This window comes from Podarcis pityusensis (assembly GCF_964106645.2).
Source record: "Podarcis pityusensis genome assembly, chromosome: Z".
Lineage (NCBI taxonomy): Eukaryota > Metazoa > Chordata > Lepidosauria > Squamata > Lacertidae > Podarcis > Podarcis pityusensis.
Genome location: NC_138044.1, coordinates 11,042,422 through 11,059,073, shown reverse-complemented (window position 1 = coordinate 11,059,073; position 16,652 = coordinate 11,042,422). Strand labels below are relative to the sequence as shown.

Here is a 16,652-nt window from a genome sequence, read left to right as displayed (position 1 = left end):
CCTGATTTTGCAAGTCTTCTGGTTCCTGTTCCTGGACAGAAGGCTACTGACTTTTTTTTTTTGGAAGGAAGTAGGGTTAGCTTTACTCCTAAAAATGTTTATAAAGAGCATAATATTTTGCAAACAATACATGAAGAAGGAGGGAGGCTGGGACTTCAACAGTGAAAGATACTAAAAACAAGCAGATACGGCCGAATAGTATAGCCTCTCCTTTTGTGCTTTGTGCAGCCTAATCCTATGTAGGTATACTTGGTTGCAAGCCCTACTGAATTCAATAGGACTTGCTTCCAGTAGTGTGCTAGGATGGCAGCCTTAACAAACATGTTATGTAGGAGCATAAGGTATACCTCCCAGAGTCCCATCTATGTGTCATACTAAGTTGTGGGTTTGGGTGGGTGTTTATTTGTTGTTGTTTGAATAACTATTTTGATAGCTTTGAATTTTATATAATATATATTATTATATATAAACATATATACGATGTTCACTTTTTCTCTTTTGGTTGGGGTGAATGTAGAAGTATCTTAAATGGAAAGGAAAAAAACCTCTCTATAAAAGGCTTTCAACTTTTAATCTTCTCTTTAGGGTTTTTTCCTGCTTTTTCATGAAGCTTTGCTTTTTCCCCCCCATGTTCATATATTGTGTCCAAAAGTGAGCAATGCTTTGAAATAACTTTGCTCAATAGCATGCATAAACCAAATGCCATAATTGTATTAACTTTACAATGGGGATTGTTTGGGTTTTTTGTCTAGAATATAAACTAGACAACCTGTGGTGCTGCCCCTTTTTTATATAGAAATGTGTTGTTATACTAGCCAACCCAAAAGTAGCTTTGTGGTTTTAAATGTTTTTACTATCCTCAGAATCTACCTTCATTTCGTACTGTAGAAAGCATACCAGGTAAATCAGTCTTACTTTAATCACTCTGATTATATATAGTTGGTTTAAAGAAGGCTAAGCAGGATGTTGCAGTCATTTCTGCAATATTTCTGTACAGTGTTCTAGTGAATCACTTCCACAGAGCTGTTTTCAGGTGCGCCATAACTTCCGATTTACCATTTTCAAGTGAAATTAAAGCACTTGTATTTTTACTTTTTGTAACAATGCCATGCGGGATTTATGAGCAATATATCTTATTGTATTAGAGAAGTTCTTTTGGCTTCTCCATAATTTAAACAGCTGCTCAGTATTTTATTTTTCATAAAGAGCCAATGACAAACACATTTACACATCCTTTTAGAAATTATTATTTTTTCTCCTTCAGACGTTTGGTATCTTTCTAAAGTGGTGCTAACTTTTTTCTATTACATCCATAATAGATATAAAAAAATGTGAAACCTTACTATAGTGGAATCACAGATTTTTCCAGTTATTTATCTGCCTGAAAACACCTCACAAAAGTGTGAGCTGGCAAATAATTGCTGTATGAAAACTCTTTATCAAGTAAATAGAATACAGATGTTTGTGAATAATATTTTTAGTACGTATATATACTTGGATATATTTATGCTTGGCAGAATGAGAAACTTCTTGGTAGATATATTCATCAGGATAGAAAGCTGTTAGTGACAGAAGCTGCATGACAAGAGAGACCCCTACCCGCCGCCCTCCACCTACCTGTCTCCTCTCCTGGTTCTGCTTCAGTTTCTGCCTTATATTCCCTAAGCTAGTGCTGCTGTAGCTTTAAGGTTTCCTGGCAGAGCAGTACAGAGGCATTAAAATTATGCTGGAACAAGCCTGGGCAGTGAGGCACAGTGAGATGCTTACTTGGCTGGTAGCCATCAAAAAGGATCCTTCTGCAGGTACTGTATATGGAATTATTGGAACCCGTTTTCTCTTTATTAGAGTTTTAAATCTTCACCCACTTGTAGGAGCATTCTGTTCCCTCTTAAAACAAATTGGATGTTTGCTTCTTTCCCCACTGAGTAAAATAGGGAGCGCTGCACAAAAATTTGTTGACACCTCTCCCAGATAGGATATTCAGAATGTGTGGATTTCTTGCTGCCTTCAAGATTTTGTGTGTTTGTAATTTAATGTGTTGACTTTTGAATCTGAGCCTCTGTTCTTAATTCTTGTATGATTCCCTAAATTTCTCACAACTGTGAATTTTAATCATATAAAAGTGTATGGGTTTTCTTAATAGGAAGTCATAATCCTTCAAAATTCTCATTCTTCAGGAGCTACTTCTATTTTTCACTTATATTCTGTGATTTAAAACACTGAAAAAATAGCCGTGGTTATACTATGGGTGGCTGATAGATACAGTGTTTGGAGCTTTTGAAGATCTGTACAAAGTGTTCCATAAAAAGTACTTTAGCTGGAGAGCAAGTGATTTATACAATTTGTAACCAGCACCCCATATCAGCTTTCATTTTCCAAATCACTTAAAAAGAATGAAGCTTGGATGCTTGCAGTGGTTTTGAGGGCTTACAGCTTTGTTTGAGATTTTAAAAGAATAGACTTCTGCAGTATTTTTAGAATGGACTTTTCTTTACTGTTTATCAAAGCCAGTAATAAGGATTAATGTTAACAATAAATCAGGTTTGTTCTCTAGACGCAGTTTTAGTTAGACAAAATGATCATCCTTTTCCTACTATAGCTGCCTAAGAGATTCTTTCCCAGGGAAACACTAACTTCCCTCCTTTTCCCTTTCTACTATTAGTATAAACAAGGGCTGGAGCCCCAGAAAAGCCAATTTCAGTGCACATTCCATATGTGCACACAGGCCTTTCCTGCTTTCTGACTTCCTACTACAGCCCCCACCCCACCCCCATCCACTTCTGAGGATCAGGAGGCTAGAGTGGTGTAAAATGAAATGGGAGGGATGCAGCTGGGCAGGTAGAATGGAATTGCTGACAGACCCATCCCAAGCATGCAGAGAAATGCTTTTCACAGGCCTCTGGATTTCCAGCCTGCTTCAGGGAGGGTACATGTCTGTCCATTCATTCTTATAACACATTAAGATACAAATCAATTTTATTCTACCTTTTGATATGCTTGCATTTGAGACCATCAAACAAAAGTCTGGACATGCAGAATTAAAAATGTAACCCTTTACAGTGAACCTGTGCTGTGGTGCCTTTTAAGCCACTTGGGTTTACGCCATAGTAGTATTAGTCAAGGAAAGAGGGGAAAGGCAGTTAACTTTGTATTTCCCTGACTTTTGTCTCTGTGTCAATCTTAAAAGTTGTTTTAAATACAGTTTTTGAATCTGTAAACATGGTTGAACTGGTTTGAGTTTACCAAAGAGTGACTTAACATAATTTTGGATATTTTTGATTGTACAGCTTTCAGGTTCAAATGTTGTGGTGGAACTGTTAAAAACCTAGGAGTTATCAATCTCCTGACTTTCGAGAGATTTTTGAGTTCCATATACTCATTCATGTTGATGGCCAAATTCACATAATGCTAAATCATGGTTTAGTGCTGTGCGCATGAGCCGCAGCAAGTCCAAACAAAGCCTTGGGCACTTATACTTCTCCCTCTGATTTCCATGCAGCTGAAAAGACTTATGCAGCATTTAGCTTCACTTTCACAGAATCACTGGTGGTGATTTAAAATAAGCTCTGGTCAGTTTCTAAAGAAGGCAACTTCAAACCATAGAAAGTAGGGACTGCACTGCCCATTTTGCACAAAGCTCTAAGCCACTGTTCAGTGTAGCATAGGAACAAGGCTGGTATGTTTTTCCTCTTCCTGCTGCCTATCGGGGTTCAAAATTATCAAGCCATAATATAGTACTGTAAAGATCAAGAGCTTCACTGGACATGTAGGCAGCTCTAGAGATCTAATCTGGAGTAGTTAACTTGCGTATCTTCCATTTGTTTCCCTGAATTTGAAATGTGCCTAAAGGCCAGTTCACAGAAGACACAAGCCACCTTGAACACCCATTTGGTGAAAAGGTGGGATATAAATCTAGCACACAAATACAGTGGTACCTCGGGTTAAGAACTTAATTCATTCCGGAGGTCCGTTCTTAACCTGAAACTGTTCTTAACCTGACGCACCACTTTTTAGCTAATGGGGCCTTCTGCTGCCACCGCGCCGCCGGCGCACAATTTCTGTTCTCATCCTGAAGCAAAGTTCTTAACCCAAGGTACTATTTCTGGGTTAGCAGAGTCTGTAACCTGAAGCGTCTGTAACCCGAGGTACCACTGTAAATGGTGTTCTCATACACTCTGTAGGTGAATTTGTGTAAACAATGCAATATTCATACAAGGCAATTATAGGAGGTGCAGAACTGCAGACGTGCAGTTTTCTATTTTAGTGGTAGTCCCATGTCCCATTTTCACCCCACCCCACATGCAGCATCTATCCTAAGTTGATGCATCATCACATTATGCATTCCCCTCCACATCATCAATGGGTGAAGATACAGCACAACATTACACACTGTGTGTACACATTTCTGAAGGAATTTGACATAGGAATACTGTTTTAGCATTCTACCCACACTCAGCAGTACCTCCGGAGATTGTAGCAGCTGGCAAAATGCTGTTTGATTGGAGGAGCTGCTGGCTTCCTGTAGCCTCCCAGTTCCCTGTCTCAGTTGTCTACATTAGTGCACAGTGTCTGTAAAATGGCTGGGGATTGCCTGTGTGTAGGGCAGAAAGTTTTGTGTTGAAGCAGCTTTTGTCTTCCTTGGATTTTGCCGTAGATGTGCTGCAACACACAAGAGACTAGCAGACAAAGCTTCAAGTCAGGCAGCAGCATCTAAATCGTGCCTTGTCACATTATGGTTCCATGGTAATGGGGTGCCATCTTTTTATCCTTTGAAATTCATATCTTATGTCCACCAGGATGAAAAGCATGCAGTGAATTATTTTAGGTGAATTCTGAAAATACTGTGCAGTACTGATTGCTGTACAGTTTTGATTAGTGTGCAACTGTTAGTGTATTTCATTTAAAATGAACACAAAAGCCAAGAAAACCAGTAAGATTAAATATTGGGTTGAAAATATGTGAAATCATGCAGGCTGGTTCATAATTGAGTCTCTCAAACTACCTTTTTAGCTACATAGACAATGTGAAGAATAATAAAAACAGTGACAGTGTCATTTTTTTCTCCTCTAGATGTTTTAACCTATTTACAAACTGTGAAAAACAAAAATAAATTTTATACTTTTTGCTAATATTTGTGGTTTTAAGCAGCTGTTATTTTTTTCTTAACTGGTTTATCTTCCATATAATTTCTATTGAAGTTGTAAATAAGACTCAGAAAATAGCTTTGTAAATACGTGAGATTTTTTTTTTTTTAAAGCAACGCAGCGCCTCACAGTTGGTTCTGTATTCAAGTGTGAATGCTTTTAATGGCAGAAAGGATACTGTCTTTCACTGTTGGCAGAATTTACTGTTTAAGTTGAAATCAGGGATGCTCATCTTAAGGGGAGACATGTGGAATTTCAGTAGCCTCTAGCCAGCCCTTTATTTATGCTTTGCAGCATAATAAGTTACCAGATTTGTCCATGTTTTGCTTATTTAGAGTTGTTGCAGACCTAACCTCTTTTTAGCCACAGTTCAGAGGTCAGGAGCAAAATCTCACCACACCACACCACCTTGATCCTGGCCAAGAGCAATGTTTGAATTGATGTTAATTATGAATAAGACTATAACCAGGTTTCCATCTGGTTCTTAACCTGGCTAGTTCAGCATGGTTAAAGCTAGTCAAGGCTTTTAATCATAGTTAAGTGGGAGGGGATAATGTGCACTCCTCTCAAGAGCAAAATCCAGCAGTCCACACATACACACAATTTCTTTTAACCATGGATAAATGTTCTTTTTACATATGCATCACCCCACAATGGCACAGACACCATGCATGTAGGAAAGAGCCAATTACCTACATGCAGGGTTGAGATTAAAGTGCACATAAACCACCTCTGGGATTGAGCACTCCTAGCCTAAATTGGATTATTTACAAGTCTCTTTTAAGGTTCCCAGAATAACTAAATATATTCTGAAAGTCTTTCATTTATTTCTGGTCAGAATTAAGTTGTTTTGATGTAACTGTTATGGGTTAACATAAGATTAGCATGAATTTTTAAACAAGGGCTGGGAGAAGAGGGTGTGACAGAGCTTTATCTTGACTGAAATCTATCTTATTTGAAATGTATGTTTTTAGTTTACTGTGACTTCTGTTTTATTTTTGTCATCTGAAAGGGTTTCATGTTGAAGCCACTGAAAAGGGACTCAAATATGCAACACCTAATCTATTTTCTAAGGGAATTTTACCCTTGAATGGTGCTTTTAGACTGGTCAGGGTTATTTATTAAATTTTTATATATTTTAAAGTATTTGGGAATTGTGTAAATCCTTTATATATATAATATATAGTATATATATATATATGAATGAGTCTATTTAGTTCCATGAATTGTAAGCAACAGTAATACTCAGCAACTGAACCCAAAGTTCAGTGAAGTCATTCAGAATGTTCAGAGTTTGGCAGTCATGCATCTCTTTTTTCAGTTAAATACCCTTAAAGGACTTAAAACTATACAGCCTGTTGCGCTCTCAGACATCCTTAAAATGGTGCATTAAATCAGTTATGCAAGCTTACATAATAAATGCTAAATGGAAATTGGGTCTGAGAGAGTTGTTCTGTGTCCCTACTTGGAGATATGGAGCAAAGTGTCAGTAACATGGCTGTGGTTATAACCTTTATAAATATCTGCTTTTAAGACACAGGACACAGCTGTCCTACTGTCAGCATGCTGCAGTGGTTTTCAAAATTTTCAAAGGTTTACTCAGAGTAGATCCATTGGAATGAATGGGCCCCAGTTAACCCAAATGACTAACACTGAATACAACCCTGTGCTCCGGAGAACCCTTGCATTCCCTAGAAGTTTGGGGCTCTTTTGTGGGAAAATGCTTGCCATTCGTAATACTGCAGCCAGCAGGGGAGTACTGCTTGCACGCTACGCTGAACTTTCAGTTCATGCAGGACATAAGGCCCAACATGCAGCTTGGAGAGCACTTAGATTGAACATGAGAATACATCCCAGAAGAGCTTTGCAGCCACCAAGCATGGTCCCCCCCTTCCCCCCCTTCACCCTAGAAGCCTCAAGTACACACAACAGAAGCAGGTACAAAACAGTGGCTCAGTGGGGTGGACAGATATTTAACATAAAGGTGTAGGGTGCCTCTGAACAAATACTAAGCCAGTGGTGAGGAACTGCTAGCCAGTGGGTCTAATTTAGCCCACAAGGCCAATTATCCACCTGATGTCATAAGCTAAGAAATTTAATTTTGGTACCAGAACTAAGCTCCAGTCCTTGCAAACCAAAATCCACTCCTGCTTCCTTCCCCTCACCAGTTTTGTTTGAGTAGCTGTGAGAGCTCTTTGGTGTTGTCAAAGAGCTAGGAATAAGAAACACTTGCTGGTCTACTGCAAGCCACCCAGTAAGTTCTGATCTGCCTTCCATTGTTCCAGAACATGCCTTAGAATCCAGCAGTCCCCTAACAGATCAGTCCAGTGCAGGAAATAATCCCTGAAGAGTCAAAAGAGTGAAAACCACTGGGCATACTGGGAGATTAGTCTTTGGACTTTGCTGAAAGCCTGTTTACACATCTTGCAATTTAGAGGAGAAACTCATGGCTTATTTGCATGATCTAGCTACACTTGTTTTATCAGAAAATTGTACTATTAAGTAAACATCTACCATTTATAGATTGATTTTGTTTTTCCTCATAAATATTTGAACACTTTGAATGACTAACCTCAATGTCAATACCTTGCAATATTAAACCGGTAACCTCACAAACTCCACACTTCATCACCATATGAAGTAAATGAAGCTAGCTAAAGCGGATGCTGTTAAAAGCAACTAACTTGCCATTAAGGATTATTTTATAGCATGAAATATTTTAGAATATTTATTCAAATGATTATTTTAATCTTGTACTCTTTTTTTGTTTTGTTTCTAGATTTTGTGACATGAATATTTCAGTGCTGCTTTGTTTTGTTCTGATGGATTTGTTTCTTGCTTGTAAATTGCCTTTTTTATGGTATAAATAAAGTCAATGGGAATTGCTGTTTATAAATTAAAATGCTTCTGAAGCACACATTCTGTCTTTGAATTCTGTTGTTTTTTTCAAAAAAATTGGAAGACTATCAATGGGGTTTTATCTTCTCCTTGTGACTGGCTAAAATCGTTATGAATCCAGACCAAATTTGGGTTTTCCTTGCCCAAATGATGTCACTACTGTCCAAAACTGCCTCCTTTTGTCCATATTTCCCTTGTAAAACAAACTTCATAACTCTGAGGTAGGTCAGTATTAGAATTTTACAGATAATACTAATTGCAGGTGCTTAATTACTCACGCACCAGCACATATTAGTGCTACACTTGGAACTTTTCCATTCCATAATATTGTGCCATTTTTGTTCCAACACAGGTGGAGACTTGCCAGAACTTGTTAAAATGTGAAAAAAGACCTGATCTGTTTTGGGTTCTTTCTAGTGTAGCCTAGCAGTGTGCAGTATGAGGTTTAAGTGCACTAAATCACAGTCTTTGATTTTTCAGGAGACTAACCCCTACGTACATTTGTATTAATAAAGTCTTAATCACCCTGCCCCCCTTAAAGCCTGTGTATGTGGTGTTCCTTTGGGAAACCCCAGCTAGGGCAAACCCTTTACAGATCTCTCCAACATTGCCATTTTTGTGTAATGATCCTGTGTGTACCTTCACCTACTATGCTAGGGGAGGAGAACCTGTGGCCCTCCATATGATGTTGAGCTTCAGCTCTCATCAGCACATATTAGTGTTACACTTGGAACTTTCCATTCCCAAATATTATGTTCTTTCTTTGTATAAATACAAACAGAATAAATCCTTCCTTACACTCTTCTCCACAGACTGGCTTCTGAGAGGGGGACAAGCAACTTGCCTGGCCTGGGCCTCCAGGGCTTGTTGCTCATCTATTATTTTTTTTCTTATTTAGGCAAAGTAATGGATGCTTCCCCCTCACACTCTAGGCAGCATTGGATTGTCCTCCATAGTGGCAGGAGCAGTATAATGAGAACTGCCACCCCAGAGGCTTTAATTTTCAGCCCTTACAGTGGTGGCATTGGCTAGGGAGGATTCCTAAAGATGTGTCCTGGTCAGCAATAGTCAACGTACAGGATGCCCATTATCACCTTTGTTTCTGAATTTCTGTTTAAAACCCCTAGCCTGTATTATTAAACAACATGATGAGATTCACAGAGCAGTCCATAACTCAGCTGAATATAAATTAGTTTTATTTTCAAATGATATACTCTTACTTATTACGAAACCTCATACTACTATTCCAACACTGATGCAAACAATAAATACTTTTGGTCAAATTTCTGGATATTCTGTTAATTTGGCAAAGTCAGAATTGGTCCCTATAATAGGGTTGCCATATTCTAAAAGGCAAAAAAAGGGACACATTTGCCACCTTCTAGGTCAGTATTGTCTACACTGACCGGCTGCAGCTGTCCAGGGTTTCAGACAGGAGCCCTTTTCCCAGCCCCACCGGGAGATGGGGGCCTGCATTCCGAGCAGATACTCTGCCACTGAGCTATGGCCCTAAAACAGAAGATGGGATGAGCAGGGAGAGGTTTAAAGAGATGGGCAGACCCTGGATGAGGCTTTCACAGCAAGTCATTAGGCAGAGGCTGGGCAGTGTAGGGGAGGGGGTCGAACACTACTTGGAGGGAGGGGGAAGAAAGGGACGCAGCCCGTGGTGGTGGGGAATGGGGGAAGACCTCGGTGGGAGGAGGGAAAGCAGAGAAAAAGCAGAGAATGGAAGAGGGATCTCACCAGAAGGAGAGAGGGAAGGGAAGGAAGAGGCGAAAGGAGTGCTGGGGGGGGGGGGCGTCCAGACAGGAGGCAGAAGGCAAAGGACTGAAAAAGCTACGCAATGGCGAGAGGCGGCGGGGGGCGGGGGGAATGAAACAGCAGAGAAAATGAGAGGGGGGGGGAGCGAACAGAAATCGTCAGGGGAAAAACGTCGGGAAGCGCAGCAGAGATGTGGGTAAATCAATAACTCCCAGTTAGAGAAAAGGAGGGTCTCCCTGAGCCAAAGACAGCCTTATTTTATGGAGGGCGCCCCCAAAAGGGGAGAGAAGGGTGGTTGTGCGGGGTGGGGAGGGATCGTTGCCAGGAAAAAGAGAGCGTGAGAGGAGGGATGCTGAGGAGGCGCGCTGGGGAAAGGCGCAGAGGGAGCCAGAGAGAGAGGCTGCTATTGATTTTGTCCTGGGGGGCTTCGATCGGGTGCCGAGAGGTGGCTGCCTAACTCTCGGTCCCCCTCCCTCCTGATCTTTGCCTCCCTTTCCCACACGAGGATTCACAATCTCCCCAGCACGCGCGCGCGCACCCCAACGGGTTTTGCAAATAACCACACACTGCTGCAGCTGTCTTCTCCCCTCCATGCTGGAGCGTCTGCTCTCCGAGATTCCCTACTTACCTGGCCACACAGTGCCTTCCCCCTTTTGCCAGCAGCCCCCTTACTCCCACCCCATCCCCATCCCCACCCGACCAGACCAGACCAGACCAGACCTAACGACAGCGCCTCTCTAACCTCCATGGCAACCACCACCAGCCCCGTCGCGCGGGCTGTCACTCAAATCCATGGCGGAGCAAGGCGGGAGGGAGCGGACTACCGGCTGCAGCACCTCCAAACCCGGTCCGCATCTTCACGCTCTCCCGCCCAAGCGCTTGAAACTGGCGCGAGAAAAGAGACCCAAGTGCTCCCCACAGTCGAGCAGCCAATCAGAAGTCGCGGTGACGATATTCGCCCTCCTTATTCCGCTTTCAGGGTCGAAGGGAAAGAGCAATGAGAATAGCAGAGCAGCGCAGAGACTGCGGCGCCTTGCCGCTGGGTTCTAGCGCCCCGCCGCCGCCACCACCTACAAGGCTTGACCCAGCAAAAAACCTGGACATTTTGGGAAATTATAAAAATCTGTGCCCCCCCCCCGAAAAAAATGTGGAACAATTTGCTGGGTGTGTCCGGGGAAAAACCGGACATACGGCAAGCCTACAAGTAACGGTGGGAAGCAGACACTCCAGTATCTTTCCATGGATCGATGCTCTTTGAGGAAGAAGCACTCAAATAAATCCTTACTGGATCTAAAGACAAAAGAATAGTTTTCTTCACCGAAAGAGAAGAATGGTGCAGCCCACAGAGTCTCCGAAATCAGTGCCCTTTAGTGGTAAAGCATCTCTGTATCTTCCATAGCGACATAGTGATTCACCGATTGGATCCCAATTTCCTTGCCAATGTGCTGTCAAAGTTCTATCTTCAGCAAGAAGTAATCTTGTCCACCTTCTGCCCAAAGACATCACACAATGGTCGCTGGTCTCTGAAGCTTTTGAGTTTGGGGGGGGGGAACCCCCTAACCCTAGAAATTAGAAAATGGTGGGATTTTGATTATTTTGGATATGAATGAAATTACATGCCTGCAGGACTGGGTCAGACGAGGAATCCCTGGACTGGCTTATGCAAACCAGCCTGGCCAAGCAGAGGTGTTAACATGACAAAAGGTGTGGATGGAGCATCCAAGAGGAATCTTGGGCCTGAGTGAAGAGAGATTGCCAAGGTGATGGTGTATGAGAGAGAAGTCACAGGAAAAGGATCTTTAGTATGCTGGGAAGAGAAGGGGAGATCCATCCTTCAGCATTCTCCCTGGGAAAGATGCCTTTAGTGCTGCACTGCTGTGGGGAAAAGCCCCTCTTGAAATTACTATGCGGTAAGATTTCGACTCCCTCCAGCAGACTGCAGGTGTAAATATGTGAATAAATCATATTTCTTAAAGCTATGACAGTCTCCACCACATCTTCAATTCTCCAAAGGAGAACAAACTCTGGTTGAGCACCTGGATCCCCTGGAAACTTGCTACCGATTGGCAGAGTGTGGGGGTGGTGCCCAACTTTTGTAACAGTATATATTGCCTGTATAAAGGACGTACAACAAACTTCTCTTTGTCCCATTTTATCCCTCCTTCGTGAGGCAGAGGGTAACACCAACTACTCTTTCCAGAAGCTTAAGGGTGTGTCCTATGAGGCACAGAAACTGCCTCTTCCCAAACATCTGACTGCCCATTCCGTGAGAGCAGCCACAACTTCAGCTGCTTTTTCTACAAATGCCTCCTTAGAAATATGCAGAGTAGTGACCGGGCCATCCCCCAGCACATTCAATAGGCACCATAAGATGAATCCCTTATAGAAAGCTTTCCGACAATAAAAACTTGTAGCTGGGACCCACACTAGTTGGGTAAACTTTTGTACGTCCAAACCCAGTGATGCTACACTGCAGAAGCACCAACTTGCACCAAGGATTGGGGGGGTGGGGGTGATGTCACGTGTGTGTTACAACGCGCAACGTTGCGTTGCGATATCAGGAAGAGCCAGGGGCAAAGCTGAATGCAGCGCCAGCGCAGCTTCAATGACCAACAGCTTCAACTCTCTGGCGCTCAGCCTCCTCTTGCAGCTGCTACCATGGGGGGAGGCGTCCCCCCAAAGAAAATATTGGGGAGGACCAAATGAGTTTGGCCTCTAGGTAGCTACCTGGAAGCCAAACCCTGCTACACTGTCAAGCGAAGTTGTAGCATTGCACCTTCCTGAAGGGTAGGTTTACTTGTCCAGTTTAGCATCACTGGTGCCACACCCTTAACAGGCTGTCCAACAGGTCGATCACGATCTACTGGTAGATCTCCGCGAGATTTTGGTAGATCGCGGTTTATCTCTGGCTCCCTTTCCTTAGCGTTGATAAAACTGACTCCTGCCACGCCCCCTCACCCCGCCCTCCATTGTTGTATGAGCTCCGGAAGGGAAGACGGAGCTTTCTCTGTGCTGCTGTTTTGATCCATAGCGATCTTTTTTGTGAGGGACTTTACCCCTTCGTCCCTTGCCTTTAACCCCCCCCAACGGGACTCCCCCCCCCCAAAAAAGCATTTTTAACCCCTAAAAACGGGGCTTTTCTCCTCCCTAAAAAAAGCTCAAAAGCTTTGAGCTGAACCCCCCAAAAGGGGGTAGATCACTGCCAGTTTTTAATTCTGAAAGTAGATTGCAGTTTCTTGAGAGTTGGCCACCCCACAACACCTCTTCCCACCTCTGTTTGCATGGTTGGCTTTGAGTTAAAGGATTGTTGTCGGAAATATGTTAATTCTATTTTGAGTTTCAGTTCTGGACTGTTTATGCTCAGTGAGTATGCAAAACTGTAGAAGGGACAACCTATTCCCTGTAAAAACTACTCCTGCCTTCATTCACCAGAGGCGCAGATAAGCCCAACCCAGTGATGCTACCCTTCAGTACAATGGTACTTTTTCTCTTTACCATGCATGCATAACTTCATCAACGTCTGTCTACTTCAGAGTGTAAAACCCAAAATTTGTCCAGGGCTAGGTAACCTCAAATGTGGCCTTCCTAGAGCTGTGTTGCTCAGTGAGGGTGGGTATGATGTGTTGAAAGCTATTCCTGTAGCAAATGGGTGGATGCTTGGCTCCAGTGAAAAAAAATGTATTTCAACAAGCCTCAAACCAAATATAGCAGCAACAAACTAATGCAGCTGTGGTTCAGGAACACTTAATATTTACACATGTATTTGAGCATGAAAATCAAGCTCAGTGCCCATCCCGTTCCCTTGAAATACTGCACCTGAACAGACCCAAGAGAAGATGGTTCATCAATTGAACTGTGTTTTTTCCTTACCACTAGAGGGTGCAGAAAGACCTTTCTAAGGAATTATTTCATTTTAGTCCAGTGACATTGAAGTGTACATCAGGAACCTGTAATCTGTACCTTAGTATGATTGTGACAGATTTATAGAGATGCTGAGCGCCATTTTGAAAATGGGAATAGGCCACAGTCAGAAGCTGAGAAAATCAAAGTAAGGTTAAACTTAAAAAAACTACAACCCCTAATGCAGTTTGTTTCATTTTATAACTCAATTATATGCCAGAGGGTAAAGGTAAAGGACCCCTGGACGGTTAAGTCCAGTCAAAGATGACTATGGGGTGCAGTGCTCATCTTGCTTTCAGGTCAAGGGAGCTGCCATTTTTCCACAGACAGATTTCAAGGTCATTTGACCAGCATGACTAAATCGCTTATGGCGTAACGGGACACCATAACGGAAACCAGAGAACATGGAAACACAGTTTACCTTCCTGCCACAGCAGTACCTATTTATCTACTTTCACTGGTATGCTTTCAAATTGCTAGGTTGACAGAAACTGGGACAGAGCAATGGGAGCTCACCCAGTAGCATGGATTCAAACTGCCAGCCTTCTCATCGGCAAGCCCATGAGGCTCAGTTGGTTTAGACTCAGAATAGGCTTGCTGAAGTAAGGTTTTAGGAGGCACCTGGAACAGTAGTTTATTTATCTCTAAACATGGCTATACATTTAACAGTACTGGAAGAGTGGCTTCTTAATTCTTTCCCTGTACAGTGGTACCTCGGTTTAAGTACTTAATTCGTTCCAGAGGTCCGTTCTTAACCTGAAACTGTTCTTAACCTGAAGCACCACTTTAGCTAATGGGGCCTCCCACTGCTGCTGTGCCGCCAGAGCACGATTTCTGTTTTCATCCTGAAGCAAAGTTCTTAACCTGAGGTACTATTTCTGGGTTAGCGGAGTCTGTAACCTGAAGTGTCTGTAACCTGAAGCGTATGTAACCCAAGGTACCACTGTAATTAGTTTCTCCTTCCAAAGCTGCTTTCCCACCCATGAACAATGAGTTGGGGTGAATTGGCACTTTGCACAGCCTTGCTCTTGGGTTAATTTTATCCCAGAAAAATATGTAGAGTTGAATCATACATAAAAGTTGATCCATGCCACATCTGACCCTTTCTGTGAAATAGCCCTTTAAAGCCTATCTCAAAATCAGTAGCATACTATCTCTCCTTTTAGCCACAGCTACCCCCTGCAATAAAAGGGACACAGGAGGTGCTGTGGCTTAAACCACAGAGCCTAGGGCTTGCCGATCAGAAGGTCGGCAGTTCAAATCCCCGCGACGGGGTGAGCTCCCGTTGCTCGGTCTCTGCTTCCCACCTAGCAGTTCAAAAGCACAAAGTGCAAGTAGATAAATAGGTACCGCTCCGGCAGGAAGGTAAACAGCATTTCAGTGTGCTGCTCTGGTTTGCCAGAAGCGGCTTAGTCATGCTAGCCACGTGACCCGGAAGCTGTACGCCGGCTCTCTCGGCCAATAAAACGAGTTGAGCGCCTCAACCCCAGAGTCGTCCGCGACTGGACCTAATGGTCAGGGGTCCCTTTACCCCCATCAATGAACTGAGCTTTATCACCTTTTAAACCATTTCCTGTTCTTTAGCAAACACACATCAACTCTAGGCACCATTTTTATGTGCTAAGCAGTTTTGAAAGAAATGTGATTACTCTCATAACACTGTTCTCATAACATAATAAAGAGCATTTAAACTGGTTGCTAAAATGGGAGAGGTACTAACTGAGTTTTCTGAGGCAACGATGTGTTCAGATTCAGGTCCAGCTCTGTCAGCATCTGAGGTGTTTAGCTTATAAATGACCCAGAATTTTGGTGTGCCTATTTTAGGTTAGGACAACTTGATTAACAGCTAGTTTATTGAGATGGCAATTTTGAAGAAGGGGTGATTTGGTGGTAGGCCCAGCTTCTTCCATCCTTCCTACCCAGGGGATTGCTGGAACCTCATTCCAGACTTCTAAGTACTCTTGCCAGTGGGTTATTAGTTCTGGGGTCCAACTACAACTTGGTCAAATTTGTGTCTTACAGTTGCTGATGCCTAATATAGAACTAATGTTTGACCCTCCCATGTATTTATTTATTTTTGCAAACCGATACCTGGGCTGGACCCATTATATGTCAATCTCCTGTGTTCTGGAGGTTTATTGCAAGACTATAAATCAGGTGGTCTTCTTATCTCCCTTCCCCTTTGGCCAGACTTGCCCTGCAGGGGTGTCCAAACTTTTTTCAAAGAGGGCCAGATTTGATGAAGGCTGACCAAAGTTGTGAGCTTTTTTTTTTTTTTTTTAAGATTGAAGTTGTTAAGCTTTTTTAAGGATTTAACCCCAAGGTTGTTGAGCTTTTTTGAGGATTGAAGTTGCTGAACTTTTTTGGGGATTTTACCCCAGGACATATACTGCCCCGGGGGGCAGATAAAATCAACTGGCGGGCTGGATTAGGCTGCCAAAATGGACTTTCAACATTCCTGCCTTAAGGCAAAGTTGGGGGAACTAAAGTCCTTCAGATGATGTTGAACATTGGGCTGTGCTGGCTGGGACTGATAGGACATGAAGTCCAACAACATCTGGAGAACCACAAGTTCCCTACCCCTGCTGTTTGATAAAGCTAGCAACAACACAATCAGTTGACCTGTCAGTCTTTTTATTATAAATTGGGAGGTTTTTGAAGTTTTCTTTAAGTTTTGGCCCCCTTTGTTTCTGACATGACCCTGCCCCCCGCTTCTGAATTGAAGTGGGCCCTGACCATGAAGCTTCAGGTGGCTGTTTTACAAATAGGTAAAGGTACCCCTGCCCGTACGGGCCAGTCTTGACAGACTCTAGGGTTGTGCGCTCATCTCACTCTAGAGGCCGGGAGCCAGCGCTGTCCGCAGACACTTCCGGGTCATGTGGCCAGCGTGACGAAGCTGCTCTGGCGAGCCAGCGCAGCACACAGAAACGCCGCTTACCTTCCCGCTAG

General features: G+C 42.8%; 2 long non-coding RNA genes across 2 annotated transcripts in view; both read right to left on the bottom strand.

The window, feature by feature from the left end:
• The window catches only part of LOC308467931, a 31,158-nt gene that overhangs the window by 6,106 nt on the left and 8,400 nt on the right, over positions 1-16,652 (bottom strand). The window lies entirely within an intron of this gene.
• LOC308467941 lies at positions 52-15,030 on the bottom strand. Its single transcript, XR_013981389.1, has 2 exons — positions 14,477-15,030; positions 52-3,995 (listed from the first exon to the last, which is right to left on the bottom strand). It is a non-coding gene; the product is annotated as an uncharacterized lncRNA (long non-coding RNA).